Raw genomic sequence first — 27,802 nt, forward strand, 5'->3', positions numbered from 1 at the left:
GCCCCGCCTTTAGTGCCGCCTGACTCAAAAGCATTCATTAAACCTTAACTAAAATTTGTTGGTCTTTCGTATAATAATAATTTAATTATCAATTTAACATATTAAAGCATTGTATAGTTAGTTATTCAAATTAGACCGGTCAGTATGGGGCTTGGTTGGGATGAATTTTGGGGCGCGGTGGGCGCGGTCCAACCATGGGCGCCGTGGGTGGGATCGTTTGAATGGCCGGCGCCTTTGAACAAATTGGTGGGGGCCTTCATTTTCCTCTCTCAACCTCTCACACACATACATACATACATACATACATACATACATATATATATATATATAATTGATTTCTTTTGAGAACCACTTTGAGTTTTAAGAACTCGAAAGAACTCAACGTAACAATTTTTTTTTCGAATTTTTTTACACATGTGTAATACGTAAGTGTAAGTGATGTATAAAAAATTACGGTATTTTTTTACACACCGAATCGACTTTTTACACATGTGTAACTAACGTTTAAACTTGTGTAATTATCAAAAATACTTATTCTCTCTCCTGCTTCATTTTTTAATTAAATTTAATCTCAGCCATATATTTCAAATCATTTAATTAAATGTGTGGTTCAAAATTGAGTTCTTAAAGTTTTTAAAACTCACCATGGTTCTCAAAATAACCCTTCCCTAAATATATATATATATATATATATATATATAGAGAGAGAGAGAGAGAGAGAGAGAGAGAGGAAGGTTAAAATAAAAAGTAACTATTTCCTAAAAAGTGTAGGAAGTTATTAGAATCATTGGATTAAATATAACACAAGAGGGTAATATGGGAAAATATTTATTTCTCTCTTTTTAATATAATCACATCTGATCGTCTCTTCAAATCAAAATACAAAACCCTACTCCTCATTCAATTTTGACAACACCATCTCTACAACCAGCCACCTCTAGTTCAACCGGTCATCACCGCTGTTCAACTAGCCACCACCACCAATCAAGTCGACTATCACCATCGCCGTTCAACCATCCACCATCGCCGTTCAACCATCCACCGCCAGCGTCACATTCAACCATCATCGCCACCACCGCGATCAACCATCCACTGTGACAGAACCAAGTACAGAAACAACGACGGCGCTGATTGGCAACCCTGCAGCGGACTGACCGGCCAGCCAACGACATCTTTTTAGACTGAGTTGGGGTCTTGTCGAAAAACCAGAGACGATGGAGTATTTTATATTGTAACAAATTGTGAAATTTATGATAAGAGTAAACAGGTAAGGGATGAGTTATCTGAATTAGGGTTTCTGAAATTGAGTTAGGGGTTTGGATCAGGGAAGTGTGAAGTGCATATTTTTTGGTTGAATTGGTGAATATGGGTTTTTTTACTGATTAAGAACAATGGTTTGATGAATGTGGATATGTTTTTTTTTCTATAACTGTATCTTTTTTTTAATGAGGTGCTAGATATTAGTGTGTTTTTTATATTTGAGTAAATTTAGTGTTTTTATATATTCTGTTGACTTTATACTGGTTTTCAGGTTGATGTAGTTGAAGTGGATGAAGTGTTCTCACATAAAGCTTTATTCTTCTATAAATCTGGTTATTGTTTCGCAAAATCGAGGCGAACGAGTGTGTTTTAGTTCATCAGCATGCCAATGTTTTCGTATAGTGTTTTATTGCATAGTGGTAGTGTTTTTGTTCAGTATTGGTAGATGAATTATTGTGTTTCTTTATTGTAATTGTGTTTTTGTTTATTGTAAATATGATCACAAACTTTTGATATTCAAGATAGTGTGTTTTAGTTCTTGAATAATTGTGTTTTTTTTTATATGATTGCGTTCATTGTTCTTGGATCAAAAGCACGCTGGAATATAGTTTATAATGCTTAAGATAGTGTGTTTTAGTTCTTCGTATTCAAATTATTGTGTTTTAGTTCAAAATGTTGTTCATATATTGGCGTGTGAATTGGGTTGAATAACTAAAAGATTTTAGGTAGTTGAGCATATTTTGGAAGTTTCAGAGAAAATTGCATAAAATTAGGAGCTTCCATGATTATTACCAAATATTGTATGACAAAAATACCTTTTAACACATCAATTTTAGCCTTTAAAATAAAACACTCCTCTATTTAATCCCACATTCAATCGTAGCCATTGATTATCAAGATCCTACCACTCAGATTCTTTCCTATACTTTTTAGACTCACTCCTCTTTTTACAATAACCCCTCCATATATATATATATATATATATATATATATATATATATATATAAGCAAGCCAAACTTCACCATTGTAGAGCATTGTGGATCGTTACAACAAACTTAGAGTATATGTCCTCCTTCTCTCTCATACACACCCATATTATACAATATACACATATTTATACATATTTTGTAAAGGTTTGTTTTAGTGAAGGAAAGTTAGTTTTTGAGAAAAATTTGAAATATGACATGGTCACGATGTGACGGTCTGTTGTTATAAATGCTCTTAATTGGTCTTTCGTATAATAATAATATAATTAACGATTTAATTAAAGTTAATTAACCTTAACTATTTGTTTATATGTCACGCCCTATTAAAATAAACTTACGTTAATAAAAAAGATGCGTTTTGATAAGGGGGTGGACCCTACCAACAACTTGATGTTTTGCCCTTAAATACCGACTTCCTTCCCATCGTTCCTTCCCTTTCCCCCTCCAACCTTCTTCACACATATTATAATATGTTCCCAACAGTTTTCCAGGCATCCGACGGCCTTTCCGGAACAACGTTCGTTCCTTGGGATTCGGAAACCAATGAAAATCCATTGGTTTCCGAACCCAATAAACCAGTCTTGTCATTTTCTGGTTCAGAAGTCGACAACTCCACCCTAAAATTAGCAAATAGCTCAAGTTCTGGCTCCGATGACAGACGTCCCATGGTAATCGACGAAATGGAAGAACGAAAGAAGAGGCGCATGATATCAAACCGGGAGTTTGCACGCCGATCTCGCAAGAGAAAACAACAACACTTGGAGAACCTTATAAGTTTTGTGAACCGGCATAGGTCCGAGAATCGAGAAATAATGAACCGGCTGCGGTTTACACTCAACCATGCACAATTTTTGGGGCAGGAAAATGAACGCCTTCGGTCCGAATCAGTGATGCTCAGGCAGAAGTTATGGGACTTACATCAAGGGATACTCGACTTGCAGGCCCCGAAATAGTTATCATCGTCTGCATGACCATGCAATAATAACGTGACCGACCGTTATCAAGTATTAACTACATAGATCATGCTTAATATTTCATTAAGTTAAATTGTAACTACGTACGTGCGCGCATGAAAGCGTTATTTAGTTGAATATGGTGATTTAAGTTTGTTTTAATTAGTTGAATATTTTCGAGAATTGAAGGTTTTAGACGAACGATGGGCAGGTACTTTTGTGAAAAGCCGAGTGTTGCCAATTTGTAAAGTTACACTACGTAGTGTTTGGCTAATTATATGAAAAAGCCAGTTTGGATCGACCTTGGTGTCATGTGTCGATAATTGTCTATTTCTTTAAAGCAGATATGTTGAATACAATTTTTAGCGTGTAATTTCTATTCCAATGATCTAGAATTTTAAATGATAGTCATCGTCAATCGTTGTTTATTAAATAGATTAATTATCTTTTCAGATTGAAAACCAAATTTGAGCTGTTTAATTTTGCAACTATAGTTTATAGTTACTCTATAGCACTTCTATAACCCCAACCACTCTCCCTTCTCACAGAAAAATCATTTCTCTCTCACTCCTCATTACAAAATCAGTTATCTCTTGAACCACCCTGTATATATAATGATTTAAATAGACTTACCATAACAAAAAGCTAACAAATTGTTGGTGTCAAAAACAAAAATGGTTACAAAAAATCAAACCTATGGATTGAAATATCAAAAGATTCGTTTTGAACTGATCAAATGGTTAAATGTAAAATAGTAATGTACTTGAAAATAAATAAATAATATCTGGTTGATGGACTGAAACATGCATAAAAGAAAATACATCAATCATCAATTAAGATCTAGTGGCTCAAAAGGTGGTTACTCTAGCGAAAATGAGAACCATTAAATAATTCCCAACAAAGGAATCACTTTCAGAACCATTTACCTTATGTTTTATACTTTTATCGTCACAGTCATATTTGTTATATATTTGGTTTTTCAACACTTTAAATTATATATAATGTGAATTGTTTTTTAAGACCGATCCGCCTATTACACCGGTAGAATAATACTTCTGTTTTTTTGTTTTTAAATTTTAACGTTCATTAATTAGATCATTGACTGACCAGTGAGTCAGTGAGACTAGCTTACCCGATTATTTTCATTGTCCGAGTATAGAATCATGGGGGTGCTAGGCCGACATGTTCATTAAGGGAACTCGTACATGAGTCTACTCTATTAGTCTTGACCCAGAGACCACCTTTATGTGAAAACACACTATAGGTGAAAAACCTCATGGCCCAAACCTGGTACCCACTATATTTTGTCACATGTCAAACTTAAATCCAAAACCTTGCATTTTTAAATGAAGTCTTTATGTGCCCTATCTCAATCACTTAAACGAAAGATCATTGCCAATTGTCAATGATACTTTAGTTACCACTTACCAATAAGATTTATATTCATTAAATATTAAAAGGTGTTTTATATAGTTTCTAAAAAGAACATTTCGTAGTATTATCCAAATTATATACGAATAATCAAAGGAAACACAAGTTAGTGAACTAAAGCAAAATCATACCAACAGATAAAAAAAAAAAACATGCCCCAAGTACAAACAAACATATCATTTTCTTACGATATTTAATTATTATCGATCGCTTGATTTTAAAAACCATTGGGAGTGTGAAATTGTGAACGGGAGTGCATTTTATAGTGCTACAAGCCACCCCAGCCTCTCATTTTCTTTCTTTAAATTTGTTTTTTTCTGCTTACGACTCATTTTGATTGTCGTTTGGGTACATGAAGTGTCGTTTTTGTTAGTATACTATCCAAAGCCAGTATACAATTTAAAAGTATATACGTTCTAGATGGGTCACATTAAAACTATTTTTTATGACTAGTTAAGTTGATTAAAATAAATTTTATATACCTACGAATTAAACATCAAATAGGCTATTTGAGGAAATTATTCACTGGAGTTTCTTGCATGCCGCTTCAATCGGAAACAACAAAAATGAGATCACCGACATCAATAGAAACCGTAAGCACAAAACTCATCTGAAACTAACTGTATATGTGTGATAAACCGTTCAATATATGTTGGTGAAAGTCCTTTTCTACTTATGTCATCGTTGGTAATCCGTTGGCGCGATTGTTGAAGGATATTTATAAATTTTTATTTTACTTTTTTCTTATTTAGTGATCATTGGCTTATTTATTATTAGTATTATTTTCTTTTTGAAAATGGTGTTAATTTATAATCTTACGATTTCAAATAACTTTATGCAGTGTGTGTTGTACGTTACGCTTAAAATGTGTGTACTTTTGTTCAGCATAACACTTTTCAGTCAGTGGGCAACAAATTAGTTAAAAGCATAAAACTACTTTATTATGGCATAATAGGTATTCGGTATTCCTCGCATAATATTTTTAATTTTACTTTCTTAAAAGTAACAAAAAGTAAAAACATTTGTAAAAAAAATTTAGCGAGTAAACTGTTTTCTTTGTGCACTTTTGTTCAGCATAACACTTTTGCTAAAAAAAATTATATTTATCCATTACTTTTAGTCAAATTTCATTACATATAAAGATAAAATTTTGTGTTTAAATTTCGCTTACATGTTACCAGTGGCGAAGCTTGGGCTTAGTCACTGGGGTGACCGAAGTCACGGACTAAAAAATTTCCGGGTCGGTGATTCGGTTCATGTCGGTGATTTGGGTCCAGTGGCGAAGCTTAGGCTTAGTCACGGGGGTGACCGAAGTCACGGACTCAAAAATTTCCGGGTCGGCGATTCGGTTCATGTCGGTGATTTGGGTCGGGTCGGTGATTCGGGTCGGATCGGATCAAACAATATGACATCTATATATCTTATTTTTCTTTATTTATTCAAACAATTGCTCTTACAATAAAAAAACAAAATATTTTTTTAACCAACAAAAAACTTAAAATATTCATGATAATGCGAGAGGAAGGGTGAGTAGAGATAAAAAAAATCGGTATTGATACATGTACCGGTACCGAAATCGGTACAGATTTGGTACTGTCGGTATCGAATAGATACCAAAGTTTTGAGTTTTGGTACCGGTATATCTCAAATTTTACCTTCAATACCGGTATCAAACCGAATATTTTGGTATCGTTACCGGCACCGGTACGGTACCGATCTCATCCCTAAGGGTAATACCTTAAAAAAGAATTGCAAAGACCTAAAATATTTATAAAAACAAACCTTTTACTATTCGACTACTATTTTGTAACTTTTGTTTTATAAATATTGCGAGGTTTTAGAAAAAAAACAAACGATGGGGTATTATATTTAAAAAAATCAGTAGTGACCGGTAGCATTTTGGAAAAATACATCGGGGGTGACCGCGCTTAATACCTATAAAAATTTTCAAGAAAAATCACAGAATTTACTCTACTAACGGAGAAAACGGCAGTGGCCGGGGCCAGCCCCGGTTCCCATATAGCTTCGCCCCTGCATGTTACGCCAGTGAAAAATCATCTTTTCTGTTTATATATAAATAAAATTGTAGTTTTTTTAACAATCAACGAATAAAGTCCGGTTATTTGGGTAACTCAATGACAAAGGCTGTTTTATACGACCGCAATCTCAGACAATGTTGCATGGCCAAGCTCACCGTCTCCAATTTCAAAATAAACCAGTCGCCCAAGGCCCGTTTGATGATGTAATCAATCTCCAAAATTCAGAAAGTCGCTCTCGAAAATAATTAAAAGTGTTAGAAATTAGCTTATAGTAGGTATAGAAAAGGAATACATATTATAATTAAGATAACGCGCTGCTTTTATAGTTTATACATCTAGGGTAGAGATACTATATGATAATGGCTTAATGTACGAGAGGTACGTGAGATGTTCAAAGGCAAAAAACAAGGCAAAAATACTATAACGCTCAAAAAACGCTCATCCAAACCCTAAACGCTCATAAAACGCTCAAGAAACACTCAAAAATGGTTTTCGTGAAAAAATGTGAAAATTGATCGATTAACCATTCAAAACTGTTTGTTTCGGTGAACCAATGATTAATTGAATATGTATTGACGATTCTGAGATGTTGTGGTGTGATTTCATGGATCGATTTGTGAAAAACGGGATTCACGTATGTAATGTATGTAAGGTATTATTGTATTAGATCTTTTCCTATACATCTATATTTATTTAATTATTTAATTAATTGTTTGATGCCCACATCATGTTTATTTTCTTTATACCATGTTTGAGTTGAAATTGCTTTTTATCTTTTATTTTTTAATGATCGTGACATTTTATATTTAATAGATATTTATTTGCAGTTTGAACTTTTACGAAAGTTGCTTTACAAAAAAATAAATAGTTATATTTTGTAATCTTGAGAAAACTCTTAGCCCTTAAAAGTTAAAACATTCATGCTCGCTTAACTTGAACAAGTTTTAAACTTTTTTTTATTAAATTTGAGGTTGGCCAGTAACTACTTTTTTAAACCCGAGCTCGACTTTGATTTGTATCGTTTATTATATAAATTATATTATTTACATACATAGACAATAATTAATTTTTTATATGTACTTATATATTAATTTTCTATAAATACCATAACATATACTATTTAGTTCGGCCTATAATAGTTTCATGCATAATAATTATTATCAAACTAAAAAAAATAGATAAATAACATGCATGTAATTTTAGTACTTACGAGTCTTATTAAGCTTAATTAGGGCATATTTGAAATTGAGTTTGAAAAATATTTATTGGCTTTTTCAAAAGTCATGATTTGAGGCTTTTAAAAAGCTGCTTTTTAACCATCTCAAAAAACCAAAATAAAAAAGAGTTTTATGATTGCCAAACACATTTTAACTTATTGGCTTTTTGAAACACCAATAAACATTTTATAAATTCAATCTCAAACATGCTTTTATTATAAAGCTAATGCCTAAACTCGTTTATTAAATGAGAGGTATTCAGGAATAGGCTCAAGCTATATATCAAACTTATATAATTCTCGAGTTTTTAGGTCTTCAATCTCAAATATATTAATCTTATATATATCTCTCTTTAATTACCATAAAATAAAGAAAAAAATAGATTAAAGTATACCAACTTAAAAAAGAAGCTATATATTTAGTTGTGATCTGTCTACGGACAGCTTTGATAAGTGATAAGGTAGGGGATACACTTTTGTTCTTTTCATCCCTTCCTTTGTAAAGATATAAAGACATTTGACTAACTTAACCTTCTTTTTCAAGTCATGCCATCTCTCTCAATCAATATTCAATATTGTGTATTAATTTTTTTAATTGCCGACAATCCGTTCTCACTGTTTTCACGTCGGTCTCAGCCATGTTTCACTTCCACGGTTCCACCAATATTTTTTTCCTAGGTTTGAAACTTGCCAAAGGTGCATCGTGCATGCATGTATTATAGTTTCTCTCTAGGGTTTCATTTATTAGTAATGGCATTATATGATGTAACCATCATTTAAAAAGTTTTATAGCTAGTGATCGAATTAAAAATTTAGTGGTTCCAGATTTATAGTTTTCTTTTCCTTCATTTTATATTTATTTTTATATATTGTATTTAAAATAGTGTTACACCCGCGCTTCGTGGTGGAGGGTGGGTTGATTTTCACGAAATTTAAGTGGGAACGGATGCAATCGTTGCAACAATATATATATATAAAGTTGTATATCATTTAACAAAAGCTCAAGCAATGAAATAGAAAACTAGAAAAAAAATTACACTCATGTTATAGAAAATAACAAAATTAAGTCTTAAAGATAAGCATATTATAAATAAAAGAAATAACAAAAAAGAAACTTAAAAAAAGTAGAAAATAGAAGAAATAACTTATAATTACAAGTAAATAGTTGTGAGTTCTAGCTTCATTTAAGACATGAGATGAAATGTGGAAACAAATTAATAGTTAAAAGAAATAACTTGAAAAACAAAATCTAAAAGAAAAACACGAAGAAAAGGAGCATTAGCATTGTAATTTATAGATTTTCATGCTTTATAAAAGTTACATTTAAAAAAAACTTTCATATGTTTATTTTTTACTTCGTGTAGGGAAACTTTACGGAAAATATCTCTTAACTTCAAAGTTTGTTCAAAAAATAAATATTTTTTTCGGGTTATCAAGCATACTTCAAAATAGACAAACCCGAATTCAAATAAGAACTCGATTTGATGGGTTATTACTTATTTGATAGACCCAAGTAATGAACACTCATAACTCAAGTTCTTTGTAATTCGTTTGTTATTCACATTGATCACAATATAGTAAATGTATTAGCGATGTATAAATCGTGTAATTTCTTGAACCGGTTCGCGTTTGGAATTGGTTTTGAGTTGGGTCAAAACCGGAGTGGGTTGGAGCCGGATTCGGGGTAGAATAACTCAAACCAATAGGAACTTGGTAGTGTTGGGACCGTTTTTTAGTGTTGTGATTAAACCAACACATCCACCACTACCTATTTACACTAACACATGGGAATAAAAGGGGGTGAACTATGTTCTTATATCTTTGTACATTTTGTACATATTTCAATATGTTTTGTTAATCATAATTTACCAATCCTCACTCCCCATGAAAGAATCTGTTACAAAAAGAAAAAGTTACTGAAATAACATAAGGTAAAAGCAACTTTGTGGTTCACTAATTTTTAGTGCAACATCCTCCAAAGAACCTGGATTCATGAAAATCCATCAAGATCTCTTGGGCCCAGCCCAAAGTCTGGTCAGCTCTCCTTTAGTCTTTTAGTCTTTTTAGTCTTTTATCATTGATGATCCAAAGTAAAGTTTAAATTTATTTATAATGTTCAAGATTTTACTTAAAAAGAATAAAAAAAATTGACCGGTTCTACATAAACATAATATATTATATCTTAAATTAAACTTAATTTTTGTTGTATACAGTGTTAATATCGTGAATCCGTAATGCTACTTATGGTATCTAGTTGATTCAAGGTTCAAATTCTATATTTTTACATATTTGAGTGCATGAGACTATCTTTTAGTTCCTGGCTAGTTGTAGTACTATTTTTAAAGAAATGCAACTTATCTTATTACTTATATGATATCCAAGAATATCAGTAATAGAAACATTGACATCGTGTTTCTACAAGTTAAAATTGATTTATCTTTTTCTTGCTCAATTTATAATTTTCATAACGTGTTGAGTCAAAATTGATTGAAGAATGCATTCTACAAGTTAAGTGTATGTGATGTAGATTGAACATAAATTGTTACAATTTGGTTGTTCAATTGATAGGACTTGATGTATGCAATGCTATCAATTGATAGCATGTGTCATGTGCTCGAACCATACATGTAACAGAACTTTAACGTATAAGTGGCGTAATCCACTTTGATTAGTGAATATTTAAATAAAGAAAAACAGAAATAAAAGTGGAGAAAAAAAATTGAAACTCTGCATGTGATGTGCGTTTGAGTAACTCAGAACATCTCCAGAGAAGAGAATAACATGGGTAACTGAAAACGACCAAATTCGTGTGTGGTGTGTTTTTTTTGGGGGGGGGGGTATTGTTTTCCCGCCCTGGCTCAAATATCATTTCACTTGATAATAATATAATAATAATCATCTCTCCTTGACCTAACCACTCTCTTCCATTTACATTCCACACAATTCTCTCTTTGATCGGTACGTACTATTTCTTCTTCTTCTTCTCGAGTAAAATCTAACCTAATCTCGTTCTTCTATATTCTAATCATCAGGTTGAAGTTTCAAAACGCTAGGTCTTATCAATCTCACTCACTTAGGTACGTACGATTCGATTCCGATTTGTTGTGTTTATTCATCATTCTATATGAACTTGCGTATGTTTCAGTTCAATTTGTTCTAGATCTATTGCTCATGTATGTGTAATTTAATGCTCATGAAGTTGTATGCTGATTACTACTAAAAAAACTATTACTACTACTACCACCACCACCACCACTTGAACATGCGTTCTACTACTACTACTACCACCACAACCACCACCACCACCACCACCACCACCACTACTACTACTACCACCACTCCACGACCACTACCACGACCACTACCACGACGACTACCACCACGACCACAACCACGACCACAACCACGACCACGACCACTACCACCGCTGCTACTACTGCTGTTGCTGCTGCTGCTGCTACCGCTACTACGACTACCACCACCACCACCCACTACCACCACCACTATCACTACTACTACTACCACTACCACGACCACCACTACCACCACGACTACCACCACGACCACGACTATGACCACGACTACGACGACGACGACCACCACCACCACCACAACCACTACTATTTAGATGACGCTGACTATTTATTCATCAATGTATCTAGTTGTAGATCTACCTATTAATGACTTAAATTGCCTATAACTTACTGTAATTAATTTGAACTCGTAGTTTCCTTATGATAACTGTAGATCGATCTATCAGCTTGTTTCATACTTTCCTTATCATAATTGCAGATCGATCGATCTATTAGTGTGTTTCAATGTCATTTTAAACTGTTGATCAATCTGAACATGCTTTTCAGTCAGTGTGTAATTGTAGACGTATAAGTGACCTAAATCCTAATGCTTATAAATCGGTAACTTATGCGTTTGAATTCATCTAATTATGCTTTGTGATTTGTGAATGTGAATCTATGATTGAGGCAGTTCCGATCAAATCAATATGCTCTGTCTATGTTGATATAATTTAATGTTTGTGAAAAGTTCTGAAAATATGTGTTTGATATATGTATTGAATAAAAGTGTAGAACCTAGATCAAAAGCCTGTTAGTGTGTTAATCAAGGCTTCAAACAGAGCAAAAATGACTATTCTGTGTTCAATAAAAGTGTTAATGATATTTTCATTGTTCTACAAGGGCTTTTACATTTGTGCAGGCTCCCAATGGAAAAGCAATAGCGACGTGAAAGTGGTTGTTGATGGAAAGACAACAACAACGTGAAAGGATGTTGAAAAATAATGTTGTGTTGTTCAAAGCCGCGTTAGGCGTTGAAAAGGAACTGTATGTACTTTGTGACGGTGGCTTTATCATATTTTATTCTTAACACCTAGAGACCTTTGAGCAGCTTGCTGACATAGCAGCCCGTTTTTGGCTGCCAATGTTAACACTAAAAACTGTCACACCCCAAAAACGTTAATCTAAAAGCGGAAGACTTAATCAACTAATTTGGGCGGTACAAACGCTGCTTAGCCATTAGTATTTAAGCACAACATATTCATATACTAGTTGGACTTTTATTCATTATAAAATGTTATAAATCACACGTGTCAGTACCGATTTATTTTAAACATAAGTCCAACATTCAGGTATTACACCTGTTTTCCCATACCATCTCCACGAAGCATCCGACTTTTTCATTTACCTGAAAAACATATTAAAATTTTTGTCAACACGAATGTTGGTGAGTTCTCAACCATTATACAACAATAATCAATTTATCATGAAAATATAACAAATAAACATTTAATTTACATAAATCTCATGGTATAATGGTTTTGCGACCATTATACACCAATTTGTTATCATAAGAAACGATAGTATTTATTCCTCACTCTTCTTTAATAATGGTATTAAAACCTTTGTCAAAAATTGGGTTCCAATATGTAGAAACATAGATATTACATCAATATAGCAGGTAGGCGGGCAACAAGCTGCGCCGCCACCCCTTTCTGAATTGCAAACCCTAACCTGCTGAAGACATACCCCTGCCCCTTTGGAGTCGACACATTGCTATGCACAACCTGTTGGACCCTGGTTAGAAAACGGATAGCTTCCGGTGCCAAGGAGCCAAATGTATCAAAAGCCAGAGGGACAAAAACATGTTGGTTCTCTTCGCAGGCTTTAGCATGTTTCTCCACCTTCTTCGTTTCAGCCCTTTTCATTGCTTGCCCAGCTACAAACTCATTATCCCTCAAACCAGCTAAGGGAGATACCCCTGTGAGGTCAACACAAGTGTGTTTTCCCCCGGCCCAACCAAAGACGAGCAAATCTGCCGGTCGTAGAGTGGATCTCCCTTCCGTGGGGTCTGTAAGGAAGTTTACGGGGGCTTCCTTTTTAGCTGATATCCCAGCTCGCCTTAAGATGTCTCAAAGAACGTCCCGCACCCAATCATGTTGGTATTTGAACCCAGGCATCTCCTTGCAATGAACCGCATGCTCTCCGAATTTATCCAGGCAGGCCTTACGGCAGATCGGACATGTTTCGTCTTCTGGGTACATTGGGACCATCAAACGGTACTTAAGAATGACCCTATACTCGACCGCAGACATGCTTTGGCCCAAGCCATCAATCGGGATAACGGTCAGAAAATCTTGGGCATGAGGACCTTGTAAGCATTCAAAAACCGCCTTCTGTCGGGGGACAATCCAAAAACTTCTCCCAGGCTTTGAGCGATTCTTCCAAAAAGGGCATTCGCCAAAGTTTTTTGAGGCTTTGGTGGGGCGGTGTCCATATTAGAGAAACCGCCAATGTCAAAGTCTGGGAGAGCGCCATTTAGGCGTTCCAGGGCCTGCACGTAGTCTGGGTCCAGGTCGACAACTCCGCTATTCCTTAAGATGTGATTATGTAGCTTCCAAGACTGAGCCCTCGACGCTACAAAAGCGTAAACCCCAACATCATGAGCCGAAAGAAGGCCTAAACCCCCTAAGCGCATCGGTAAAGATGCAAGTCGCCATTGAAGATCACCAAAGAACGGGCCTCCACATACAACTATGTCTTCGATGGCTTCTCGTAGCCCCTTATCAAAACAGGATACCGCATCATCCATCATATGGAGGTGGCATGTTCGTAACCCAAAAAGCAACTTAGCAACCCCCATGCAAGACCTAAGCAGGAGGAGTTCGCTCTGGGGATCCCTAAGGCAAGGTAAGAGTTTCATAAGATCAACCGCACGAGATGCTCTCCGCCTCGCCAACTCCTTAATAAAGTAGGGATCTCGACTAACAGCCCCTCCAAGGAGCTTTACCCCTCTCTCTGGTCTACCAATCCCACTAGGGAAGAGCCCATCTTTGACTTTCACCCCATTACACGCTGGCCAAAAAACCTCGGTTTCTTAATATTAAGTTGCAGCCCCAATGATGGCCCTTCCGAGTTGATAATGTCTAGGGCTTTAGCGACTTCGTTGGCACCACCAATAATAGTCCCATCATCCAAGTACCAAGCATGAAATGGGAGGTTACAGTCATTTTGTACCCGGAGAACAAGAGGGTGTAATGCTAAGGCAAAGAGGAGGGGCCCAAGGGGGTCTCCCTGCTGAACCCCAGTAGTAGCCCCTATACAGTCATCATCAACGTACAACCTAGCCGGCTGGGCATAAAGGAACTGGACCCATAGATAGATAGACGGGCAATGATGATGAACCTCTCGGAGAAGGGCTGTGCGGTCGACCATATTGAAGGCGTTGGAGAAGTCCACGGTAAGCATAGCTAAAGAGCCGTCCGCGTGAAAGGAGTTAAGAAACCGGTTCGCGCTGTGAAGCACCGCCTCTGCCCCATTAGGGGTCCCCACCCCAAACTGAAAGTCCCCTAAATACTGAGTCATTTCCTTCCCAAGCATCTTCATAGCCACTTTAGAAACCAACCTACGCCAGATAGCCCCCACAGCAATCGGCCGAATTCCATTATCCGGCTTTAATAAAGGGGTAAGGGGGGCCGAAGCAATAAACTCAGCGAGCACCTTGGGGCACAGACCCCCTAGCCATAAATTGACGACTTCAGTGATGGCTGAGAGCAGACCCATGGAAGTCACTGATCCCTCACCACTAAGAGCGTCCAACAAGTGTTGCGCCCGCATCCCGTCTCTCCTGCATGAGGTCCCTTTAGGAAATGATCGGATACATCTAAGCACACAGTCCTCATCCACAGAGAGATTAGGTAGGACGACAGAGCTAGAAGGCAAGGACGGAGGCGGCACCACTGGGTGTTTATCAATGAGGGCTTTCATGGTTGAATCTCCGAGAGGGGCAACCCCACGTGAGCATAATACCTTGACTGCAGCTGTGAAATGACCATCCCTGACTTTCCTGAGACATTGTTTAATATTAAGGCTGTTTTCAGAACCCTCCTCCCCTCTGACCTCTCTTTTAGAAAAAGTGCTCCCCCCACGTTATCAAAGAGAGAAAGAACCAAGTCAGCAAAACCAGATCCATCTTTCCACACCGCAAGTGCTTGCTGAATGCTACTACATTGCAAAGACTTTCGATTCCCTGACCTGCGTTCCTGCCTAGTGGAAGGTTTCACCACCCTTAAAGTACAACGCGACAACAATAGTAATTTGACCCAATTCTCAATCGAGCCTGGTGAATCCACTACCTTGCGTAAAGCGCATGCCAAAGTCTGAGCAAACGCCAAACGACAACTTGGGGGGATGCTCTTAACCGTTTGAATGGGAAGGGAGAAAACCCGTTCCAAAAGGGATACATCCCCAACCACTCCTACAGATGGACTTGGGTCCCTATCCACAGACACACGATTAGGTTTCTGGATCCCAAAAATGAATTCTCCAGCATCTCCAGAATCCACAGAAAAAGAATAGACACCATCAGCATGCTTGCACCCCCTGCTAAGGGCATGCAACGTCATGCACCTCCCAAATAACCATTTATCCCCCTCCCGAAGGGCTTCCCCAACATCTATAAAAATGTCCAAATCCTTAGAGATAACGTCTTTTAAAAGGTTCTTCCGAGTATCTGTTTTGAAATGGGTACTTTGCATGTGCTCAATTAGGCGGAAAAACCCCGAGGACCCAGGTCTACCATCCTTACACTCGTGGAAATGCTTAAAGAGGCATGGCCTTAAACCGTAAGTGGAGCTAGGACCAAGCCCTCCTGTATTTACGTTTCAAATTCTTTTTATGGTAGCCATGTACACACGAGAACAGAAACAAACAAATCACAAAAGACACCGGACCCCTAAAGACCCCGACTCGAGATGAGTTAGAGTAAGAAACAGAGACCAAACCCCTCACACTCGAAGGAGGTGAGCAACTACGAGTTGCTCACCCCTATCTAGCACCCCACAACAACCGCTAAGGCATAAGAGGAGGAAGGTATAACTCCAAAACAAAGCAAAATGGGTAGAACTCCAACTCAAAATACCCCCTTAAGCACCCAAAAGGAAAATAGAAAGAACAAGAGTGAAAAATCAAGAAGTTTGGTTGAGGCAAAAGGTCGAACAGTTGGTGTGCATGACAGAAAAAAAGGTAATTTTATATTTTATTTCTTAAACAAATCGTACTGTTGTAGACGAGCATAGAATACAACAAGTGTATGACTATCAAAATTGATAACTCAAAAGGTTGTGGAAAGGAAGGCTTGGATATATAGGGATAGTGTGGGGGAGTCGGAGGGTTACGTAATAGCTGAAACCGTAACAAGTAACTGTAAAGTGCTTAATTGTGGTGAATCCACGTGTCAGATTAATATGAATTGAAGATAAAAGCAGAAGCTTGATATAAAGAAGACATCTGTCCAAAAAGACTTTTCTTTTATTACTATAGAGATTTACTTAACCTATACTTTTATGTATACTTTACTTTTTTTATTTTGAAAGACATATACTTCTGTTTTCCTTTTCCTCGCCTAAACATGTATTCACATTTTACTACAAATAATGTTTAGACAATAACAACTTCCGTGAATTAATCTTGTGGAACAAACATTTACTAAAAAATCGTCTTCATATCTTCTCGATATCATCGTTTACCCCAGTTGTCTTTAGTCTTTACTATTGATGTACCTCTCATCCAATATCTACGATATAATCAATATCTTTTAGCCATAAAAATACAAATCATTAGATGGTCAAAGAAAGTGTTGATGAAGATTCTAGATGACCACTATGGTCGACGTGCAAGGAAGCAAAAAAACACCTCTTAGTTGGACCATCAACGTCATTCATTCAGAAAGATAGCTAGTTGACTCAAGATTTCTTTAACCCAAACAAAGCCAATAATGTACGTTATTTTATTTGTCATTGACTTTTGTTATCCCAATAAAACTCATTAGTCACTTGTGATGATCCTTCATATGACAAACAAATCCCGAACACAATTTATTACAATCACTCTTGAAAGTTGAAACATTTGGGGTGCGTATTCAAGTCTATTAGTTATTAAAATTTTGTTTGTTCAAATATGTATGATTTATCATGACACCCGAAATTATTACCCAAAGAATACCCAAAGAATACATACTTGTTTACCTGAGTTGTACCTGTAAACAATTTATTTGTATTTTCCTTTATCATCGGTGATAAAAATGTATTTAGGGTGCGCTTGATTGATGGAATTTTAAGGATTTAGAAAGAATTGGAATTTAAATCTCTTCTCTTCGTGTGTTTGGTTTGCAGAATTCAATGGATTTGGATTTCAAAATGTCACTATTCGAGTGTGAGTGTGTGATGCATGACTTCCATTTTGTAAATCGGGTAGTTCTCCATAGGGGTGTACACGGACCGAACCGGACCGAACGAGAGCATGTCCATGTCCGCCTGTTAAGCTTTTGACAAACAAACGGACAGTTCATGAACAGTCTATCGAACGAAAATTCATGTCCGTGTCCGTCCATTAAGAAATTGAGTTTGTCCGTGTTCGTCCATGTCCGTCTGTTAATATTTTGAATGGACCTTAACAGACAATAATTGACAAACAGACACTAATGGACATTATGGACAAACGAACATGTGGACACTAATGGAAATATATAAATGGTTACATACTAATACCAAACAAAAATCTAAACAACTATACCTACAAATTTTGAATTATACTATAACATTCAAATATACTTAACACTTAATATATAAACATAAAGTGGATCACTATAATATAAGAGACATCAGACATGAGTAGTAATACAAATGCGTAATTAATAACACTAAAAATTCAACAATTAAATTACAATACTGGATAGATCTAAACACTAACGATACCGGACGGATATTACCGGACGTAATCAGACGAACTTTACCGGACGTTCACGAACACTATCGAACGGACTTGGCCCTTGTCCGTGTTCGTCCGTTAAGCTTACCGAACGAAAATTTTTTGTCCATATCCGGTTCGTTTATTAAACGGGCGGACATAAACGAACTTATTGCCGAACGAACGACTGGACGTCCGCCGAACGTCCGGTTCGCTTACAGCCCTAGACTTCTCCAAATGCCTCTTTGATTTGGGTATTTCTCTAATAAATAAAATTGAGGTGGGTAGTTCAGTTAGTTGATTTAATTTGTTGATATCGGTAGTAAGGGGAATGGATGAAGAACTCTTATAACTAGAAAGATAACATGACACTAAATATGTTTTAATAATGGGTGTAACATTTATTGTTTTTAATGCATTCGAAAAAAATTACAAAATATAGAATTTTAAAACTAACTTTTAAGGGTCAGGTTATTTAACAAAGGAAAATAAAAATGAGAATAATGAAAAAGATTTGTAGTCACACAAAAAAACTTAAAAAAAATTAAATAAAAAAATCATAACTCAAAATTTAATAAAAAACGAAAAAATAAAGACAAAAAAATGTTTCCACCGTCTTTGTTGTTCTATTAAAAAAACATAATGATAAGTGAAAAAGTCGTGTCTTTTTGTTTATCATTGTGTTTTGTGTTTATTTTCGTCATTTTCGTCATTGATTGTGTTTTTTTTTGTTTAACATTGTATCTTTTTTCTTTATATTGTGTTATATTACTTAACATTGTGTTATATTTTGTTTGGTATTGTGTTATATTTGCGATCTATTGTGTCCCTTTTTAGTTATAATTGTGTCGTTTATTCATTTTCGTCATTGCGTCTTTGATCTCGACATTGTGTCTTTTCGTCAATTTTTTTTTATTTTTTTGTATTAAAAAAATGAACGGGAATGATTGCGGAAACATTTTATTTTATTTTTTTTCGTTTTTATTTATATTTTAAGTTATGATTTTTTAATTATTTTTTTGAATTTAATTTTAAGAAATTTTTTGTTATCACAAATGATTCTAACACTTTTCATTTTTGTCTACCTTTGTATCTTAACTTTACTTCTAACTTTAAAAGTCTTTGAAATAAGTTTGGGGTTTTGTAAAAGAATTGTGAAATGTCGTTACCCTTACACCATGCAAATGCAATTATAAGACCATGTGTAGTCATAAAGCTCCACTACCAGGGGTTATGCGCCACGTGACGCCCAGTCATTATTAATTTTATTTGTTTTTTTAAATACTAAATCATTTTAAATAAATTAACATAAAATTAAAAATGACATTATACTTCCAAATAAAAAATACATTAAACTAAATTAAAAAAAAATACAACAAATTAAAAATAAAAAAACATAAATAATACTAATAAAACTAAAACTCATTTATATTTTTCTAAAATTTTCGCTCGTCGAGTGGCTTTTAGAGATTTGACTATCGGGTCATCTTAAGATAGCTCGTTTGATAAAATCTCGATGTCTTTGTCCATCTCATTCCTTCGAAGTAGGTCGACGATGTCCAAATTTACTTGAAGTCGTTGGGTTCCAAGTTGGTGTAAATCTTGGAGTCGAGAGTTCATTAATTGGAATTGACTTTCCAATTCGGGATTCGAACCCGTTGCCGACGACGAACCGGCACCTTTCCTCTTTCCTTTGCCTTTGGTTCTTCTACCCCCCGGCCGAGGCATTTCGGTAGTATTCACGGGGTCATTATCGCTTAAGTTGAAGTTTCGAGCGTCGGAACGGGGCGTGTCTGGATCAACCGAAGACGATGTTTTAGACTTTTTTTTACTCGGGCCACCGTTGTCTTCGGCTTCGGCATCCAACACCAAGCCCCATTTTGGGTGAAACCTCAATAGGCCTTTCCAAATGCCAAAGTAGTTGAAGGTCCCGCCGACCTTATGTTGAAACTCAACCAACGCGTTTTCCATGACTTCCGCGTCCGAGACACCGCTACTCCTAGTTCGATTCATCCGAGAGAAAACCGTATGGAAAGCCGAGCATTTGTTGCTTATGTCGCCCCATTTCGACAGTAATGAATATTTTTCTCGACGCGAGTCCCCGCCAAGGTTGTGAAACCTCTCTATAATTTTGTGCCAAAATACCCCCGTTTTTTGATAGTTCGCTAAAAAAATAAAAACATTACAAGTTTAATGTTTGTTATAAGAAATTTAAAAAAATATATATGCATTTTAAAAACCTACCGCATTTGGCATCATCCGATATCTGGCACCAAGCACGAGCACATAGTACGCACTCGTCGATACTCCACGCTATCACCGTCTTTTTAACCCGATGTTCGCCGGCGGGCTTCTTTGCGTGTTTTTTCGAACGTCCGCGTTGGCTCTAACCGCCTACGGTCTCCGGGACGGGTTGTGTCTCCGGCACGAACTCGACCTCGGGTTGGGTCTCCGGGGCGGGTTGGGAACCCGAAGCTCCACTACCAGGGGTTATGCGCCACGTGGCGCCCAGTCAGAGTTATGGTTTTGTACAAAAACAGGCTGTAGTCATAACTCTCCACTATCAGGGATTATGCGCCATGTGCAGTGGCGGATCCAGGATTTTTTTCAAGGGGTGCACAATTTTTAGATGTTCCAATTTCATGGAGCCGGTTATAAAAAATTCTGGTCGGTTTGACGGTTTGGGTGTGTTGGATGGTTCGGGTCTGGTACGGTTTAGCACATAATAAAAATATGATATTGTAATATAAAAGACACCATCATTCAAGTAGCAAAAATCAACTTTTAAAACTAAACAGTAATTGCTAATAAGTAACTATTCCATATAAAGACTTTCATGACACCTGCTAGCTACAAAAAAAATGCCAATATGGCTCATGTTGTTATTGTAAATTTTTCATGCAATTATTGTTTTGTTTGTTGGTGAAACACTCTATTGTAGATAAATTAAAGAAGATTGTAAATAGTTTTCATGACTGCTAGTTGCTACAAAAAAAATGCCCAATGTGGCTCATGTTGTTATTGTAAATTTTTCATGCAATTATTCTTTTGTTTGTTGGTGAACACTCTATTGTAGATAAATTAAAGAAGATCGTAAATAGTTTTGATGTATTACAAACCGTGGAAAGGAGGAGGCTAGAGGCGGAAAATCGTCGGAGGAGGTGGGAGCATAATTTGTGTTCGTCAATTATGTGGCTGGAAATTTGCAAGTTAAAACCCTAAAATATTAAAACACAAACCTTAAAAAAGGGGGGGGGGGGGGAGAAAAAAAAAACAAAACAAAAACGGCATGAACAAGCCTCGAACTTGGGACATCAACTGCAGCAACAAGTGTTTTTAACCACTCCACCAATTTTTTAGTTTGTTAAGATGGTGCACTTCAATTTTTTAAAGGGGTGCACTTCATATTTTATATATAGAATTACACTATAATTTCGAAACTCAGGGGGTTCCCGTGCACCCCCAACCTTGTACATAAATCCGCCCCCTGGCCACGTGACACCCAATCACTTTTACACTTTTTGTTTTTTTTTTAATTTTTAATAAGAATAATCAAATAACAATAATATTTTATTAAATAAATATTACAAGAAAATAAAAAAAAAACTATTCGTCGTTGTCGTCGTCGTCGTCTTCGCACTCTTCGTCGTCTTCGTCCTCTTCGTCGTCGTCCTCATCGTCGTTTTCATCGTCTTCGCCATCGTCGTCGTTGACTTCATCATCGTCTTCATTGTTGCCCTCGTTTGATCATCGTTTTCACCAGGCAGAGGCCGATACATCCAAAGATGTTGGACCAAATCCTCCTTTAGTGCGTTATGTATCTCTCTTAACCGCACGAAATTCGAGTTTTCGAGTCGTTGCTCCATACTTGCCGGAGTCCGTGGTGGATCCGGGTCCGGTATGAAAGTTGGACATATTGTTCTTCCCTCGTCCTCGATGATCATGTTATGCATTATGATACACGCATACATAGCACATCTCATTCTTTCTAAAGACCACAGACGACAAGGATTTTTAACATAATGCCATCGTTGTTGAAGAACACCAAAACACCTCTCGATATCCTTTCTCGCAGACTCTTAAACTTTCTTAAAATACTGTCTTTTTTCATCCATCGGGTCTCTGAATGTTTTAACAATTATTGCGAACTCTGGATATATTCCATCACCCAGATAGTACCCATGATCGTAGAAGTTATTATTAGCCCAAAATGAAGCGACGGGAACGGTCCCAGATATGTAACTCTCCATCACAGGAGACTGCTCTAAGACGCTTATATCATTGTTGGAACCGGGAACACCAAAGAATGCCGACCAAATCCAAAGGTCGTATGAAGCGATCGCTTGAAGGATGATCGTTGGTCCCTTTTGGTCACCTCGTGTGAATTGACCTCGCCATGCAGTTGGAAAATTAGCCCATTCCCAATGCATGCAATCTACACTCCCTATCATGTCGGGGAAACCATGCACCCTTGTATGTGGCTCGTAAAGACGTTGTAGATCTTTAACGTTGGGCTCTCTCAGATAATGTGGTCCATATAGTTTAAATATTCCTATATTTTACAAAACTTTTATAAAATAAATGATCACAGTAAACAAGTGATAAACTATTTAAAAAAAAAACAAAACGTACCGTAACAAAAATACTCTAAGGTGTCCCGAGTTGTTTTTTCGGCCATCTTTAAATACTTGTCGTTGATGTCGGTCGTGTTTCCGTAGGCGAGCACGCGCACGGCTGGCGTAACCTTCTGAATAGCCGTGAATTCTAGCGTCCCTCGAGCGTCAGGCTTTTGCTTAAAGTAATCAAACTCACGCTCCAAATCATTGGTGATGCGCAAAAATAAATTTTTAGACATCCGAAAACGACGCCTAATGGTCTTTGGGTTCTTGTATCTTGGCGAGTCGCAGAAGTAATCCGCCATCAGCCGGTTGTTGGCTTCGGCACGATCTCGTTCGATATATGCTCTTTTTGAAACGGGGGGTGGAGAGCTAATCGCACCCGTAACGGAACTCATATACTGTGTCGCGAGCATAATCGCACTCGTAACCGCCTGTTCCTCCTCCACGTCCTCGGCTTCTTGGTCGGGCCTGAAAAACTGTTTATATATAGATGGAGGATCCATATATAGTGAATTTTGTGTAAGGAATTTTTATAGAGTTGAAAGAGAATTTTTATAAATTTGATGATGTTTGATTGGGGATGAAATGGTTTAATATATAGGAAATAAATTTATTTTTAATTCTCCAACGGTCAAAAAGCAACGGTCCTTTTTTGATTAATGTGTCATTCTCCGCGTTTTAGATACAACGCACAAAAAAAAAATTCAACATAACACAGGGGGGCGGTGTACCCCCGCGTTTTCACCAAAACGTTGGCCACAACGTGACCACTACACCTGGTCTAACACTCTTAACATCCACTTTTATCGTTAACAACAATGATACTCGTATAATCAACATAGACATACAATTGATTCCATTTATGATACGTTTCCCCGTTCGTTCAATTAATATTATTAATAACATAATTGATATATAGAACTTTAGACATCCAAAAAGTGGTGTATAAATCCATCAACTTTATGATTCCAAACTCAATTCCTCGTTCACCAAATTCCAAGCTATCTATCCCCCTTTCCACATATTCCCATTTTACCCTCTTCTTCCATTCAAATCAAACTTTATGTTAGCATTTATTCATTATCCATTTCACATGCGCACTCCTTAATCAAATTCATACCAATTCCACTTTTTTCAACCCAAAATATCCTCTCTCCCAATCAATCAAACTTGCATTTGCAAATCTTTTCATGGAGTTCTCAACATTAACACTAATGTCAATACTAATATTCACTTTCTTCCCACCATCATCCCAAGATCCCAACGACCAATCTTGTTTATCCAAATTATACCAATCCATCCAAGACCCACATCACAACTTAATGAACTGGACCGAACCCAATTTCGCAAACCCTTGTTCGGGTTTCTTATCAAACCTCGTTGGCGCGACATGTAACAACGGTCGCATTTACAAACTCTCACTCCCTAACTTGTCCCTTCAAGGCTCCATCTCACCCTACATCTCAAACTGCACAAATCTTCAATCCTTAGACTTGTCAAACAACTCCTTAACCGGTCGAATCCCGACCGAACTCCAATACCTCGTCAACCTAGCTGTCCTTAAACTTTCAAATAACCACCTGCCTGACGTCATCCCACCGTCACTCTCCATGTGTGCTTACCTCAACGTAATTGACTTGCATGATAATGTTCTCACGGGAACAATACCTCCTCAGCTGGGGACATTGGTACGGTTATCGGTTTTTGATGTTTCGAATAATAAGTTGTCCGGTCCGATTCCTGTGAGCTTGGGAAACCGGACGGGGAGCCTGCCGAGGCTTAATGTGAGCTCGTTTTTGGGTAATAAGGATCTTTATGGGTACCCTTTGGGTCCGATGAAGAGTAACGAGTTATCGGTGGTTGCGATTGTGGGAATCGGGTTGGGGAGTGGGTTGTTAAGTTTAATGTTGAGTTTTACGGTAGTGTGTGTTTGGTTGAGAGTAACGGATCAGAAGATGGCTGCTGAACAAGAAGGGAAGATCACTCAGTTAATACCTGAATATTGATTGAATTTATTGTTTGTTTTTTTTGTGTAATGTTTGAAGCTTGGTGTGACCATTTCTAGTCATTTTTTAGATTCTTTATTTGAATTATTATTATTATTATTATTATTATTATTATTATTAGTGTACTTCTATTTGGGTCAAATTGAAGAAGGTGTGAGTGTGAGGTGAATTATGTGTGTTATTGTGGGGTAGGGAAGAATCAAGTGGAAATGAAGTTGTGAACCGAAGCTTTTTTCATGTTATGGGTGTGTTATATCATGAGAATCATATTTTGATTTGACTACCATCACTATCATATATTCTACCACCAAACTTTTAAAAATATTTTTGTTTGCACAAATTTGGTTTTTTATGTCATGAAAGAAGAAATAACTTCCAAAGTTTGAGGTAAGTGTAAGCGTTTGAGATTGGAATGAGAATGAGACTCCACTGTTCGATCTTTTTGAAGTGCAAGAGTACTCTAACCTACTTTGCACGGTGCATCCCCGACGAGGACTAGAGAATGACGAGACTAATGACCAAATTATACGGGCTACATTACTAACATGTTGAATGTTGGCCTAGTTGACATAGGACCCATGTATCACTGATTTAGACATTACTAATGCTCTTAGTGATGCATTGTTTTATGTATACATGTACCTATTGTGATTATGTTCATAGATAACTGGTTGTGTTTGTTACGAACTCACTTGCTTTAAGTGTGTATTTCATGACAATAAGCGGTACAAGTAAATTGACGAGATAGACCGGATTTTAAATTTTAATAGATCAATGCATGTAGTAGGACGGTTTACTGATATAATTATACAAGTAGATTGAGGAGATAGACCGGATTTTGATATGATTTATACACAATAACCCAAATAAAAAGGGCAAGAACATGTCTGCATTATTATACTTATAAACATCAAAACTTGTTTTAACTGTTTCCAAAATTATACAAGAAAAGCAGGAATTTAAACAAAGATTTCTTGCACCAGCTGCCCCGACCGTCGCATTACCAGTTATCTACATCTTGGTCTTCAGGTTCTAGTTCTTGTTCAAGTTGTATTTCTCCTTAAACTAAAACAACTTCAGTTTAGAATTGGGTACACACGTACCTCTATAGCTTTTTTATCTGAATCGATGCCGCATGCAACTAACCCAACAACCCATCAAAAGCAAACAATTATGGGAAAGTTAACCTCGCTGACACGCCATGGAGTAGTACATGCAGTGGCGGATCTAGAACACTATTTTAGGGGTAGCGTAAAATTTTTTTACCGTACATTAGAAGAAAAAAGATTTACTAGTTTCGCGAGTGCAGGCACCCGGTAACGCATTTCGCGCGTACCGGCAACTAGTTAGGTATTTTGCGAGTCCCATGCCTTATTCGCATAATGCATGTGCTGGCTTGGGATACCTGTTTGGTGTGCACCAGCGCTCGGTAATGCGTTTTGCTCGTACAAGCGTCTGGTTACGTGTTCTGTGTTTCGGGCCCAATTTCGTGAAACATACTAGGCCAGATTACCCTTTTGGTATGTACCGCACCCGATTACCCATTTGACGCATACGGGGGCTTGGTTGCCCGTTCCCTTCGTATCGACGCTTGGTAACGCATTTCACGTGTGACTTCACCCGGTTATTTAAGTTGGGCTTTTAGGTTTTAATTAAGTAGTAGGTTTTTTATCATCTTGAACTTGAAGCTGGAATATTTAAACTTGGTGATGAACCGATATCATCGTTTTATTTTCTTTGGCGTTTAAAAATGTTGCTGATATGAGGTTGTTTACTCATCTTCAAAGTTCCCTAAACAAAATTTGAACCGAAAACCGAATATCAAAGTTACCTAAACAAAATTTGAAACAAAAACCGAATATCAATATTCAATTTCAATTTGGCAATTTACAGATAAAACTAAAAGCTAATCAGTTCCAGTTTAAACATAAACACTAAATACCTAATCAATCCCGTTTAAACATAAACCCCAAATCCCAAATTAATTCTAATTTAAACAAGAAAACAAAATATCTTACCGGAAAGATGGAGAGGTGGGCGGTGGCTGGGGACTGTGGTGACTAGTGTGGTGTCGTCCGGCGATCAGCGCTGTGGTGTGGAGTGACCGGCGACGTGAAGGCTGGCGTTGTGGTGTGGTGTGGAGGCTGGCGCTGTGGTGTGGTGTGAAGCAGTGAACTCAGAACTGTGAAACGCCTGCTGCTGTTGTAAATGGATTAGTGAACCGGTTTTGGCGTGGTTTGGTTTGGGTTGGGTTATTAGGTTTTTTGGTTTGGGCTTGGGCTTTTGATGAGTTTCAAACTTAAATTGGTTGGGCTTAAAATCATAGGTGTAGCATTTTTTTTCAAGGGTAACAAAACACGAATACCGACCATTTTTTTACACTACAATTAAAAAGTCGAGGGGTAGCGGATGCCCTCTATGTATGTCCGCCACTGTGTGTGTATATATATATAGGTATTGGATCATTTCAAAAGTTTTTTTACAGCGAGAAGTGCGAGAAGTGAATGTGTGACTCCGTTAATCCCTAATTTCACTCCATTTCTTATGTGTAGGTGTGTTGTGTAGGTGCGTATGTACGTGTGTAGGTGCTTATGTACGTGTGTAGGTAGTCCGAGCCGGCCACGAGTCCGGACAAACGGAGCCCCTAGTGGTCCACCTATTAAGGGATTCCCCGGATAAAACCCAACCATACGCCTATCAAACAACATGACAACGAGAAGCCAGTAAAACATCCAGGAATAAAAGTAATCGCTTACAATGAATGAATCTCAATTGATCAAATTATTCTGTACATGCACATTATGCATGTTCACCCTTCTCATTATACCATCAAGTACCCTGCCACGTTTAATAGTTTTGAATGATGAATCACCACTTTGAAGATGCATGAACGCCACGTAGAAGACTAAAACCTTCCCAAGTTATTGCCTGCCATATTTTACAACCTCCCTAAGGTGAAGCCTGCCATTTTTATTCTATATATATAGTTATCTTTTCTGAATCAAATTTTCATTCACATCATATACATAATACTT

General features: G+C 36.9%; 1 pseudogene; it reads left to right on the top strand.

Moving 5' to 3' along the window:
• The first annotated feature begins 23,789 nt into the window (after positions 1–23,789).
• LOC143622712 (receptor-like protein 44 pseudogene) lies at positions 23,790–24,829 on the top strand (annotated as a pseudogene).
• The last annotated feature ends 2,973 nt before the right edge of the window (positions 24,830–27,802 follow it).

The sequence above is a fragment of the Bidens hawaiensis genome, unplaced genomic scaffold (assembly GCF_021521415.1).
Source record: "Bidens hawaiensis isolate Kalapana, Puna unplaced genomic scaffold, B.hawaiensis_p1.1 tig00003241_1, whole genome shotgun sequence".
Classification (NCBI taxonomy): domain Eukaryota; kingdom Viridiplantae; phylum Streptophyta; class Magnoliopsida; order Asterales; family Asteraceae; genus Bidens; species Bidens hawaiensis.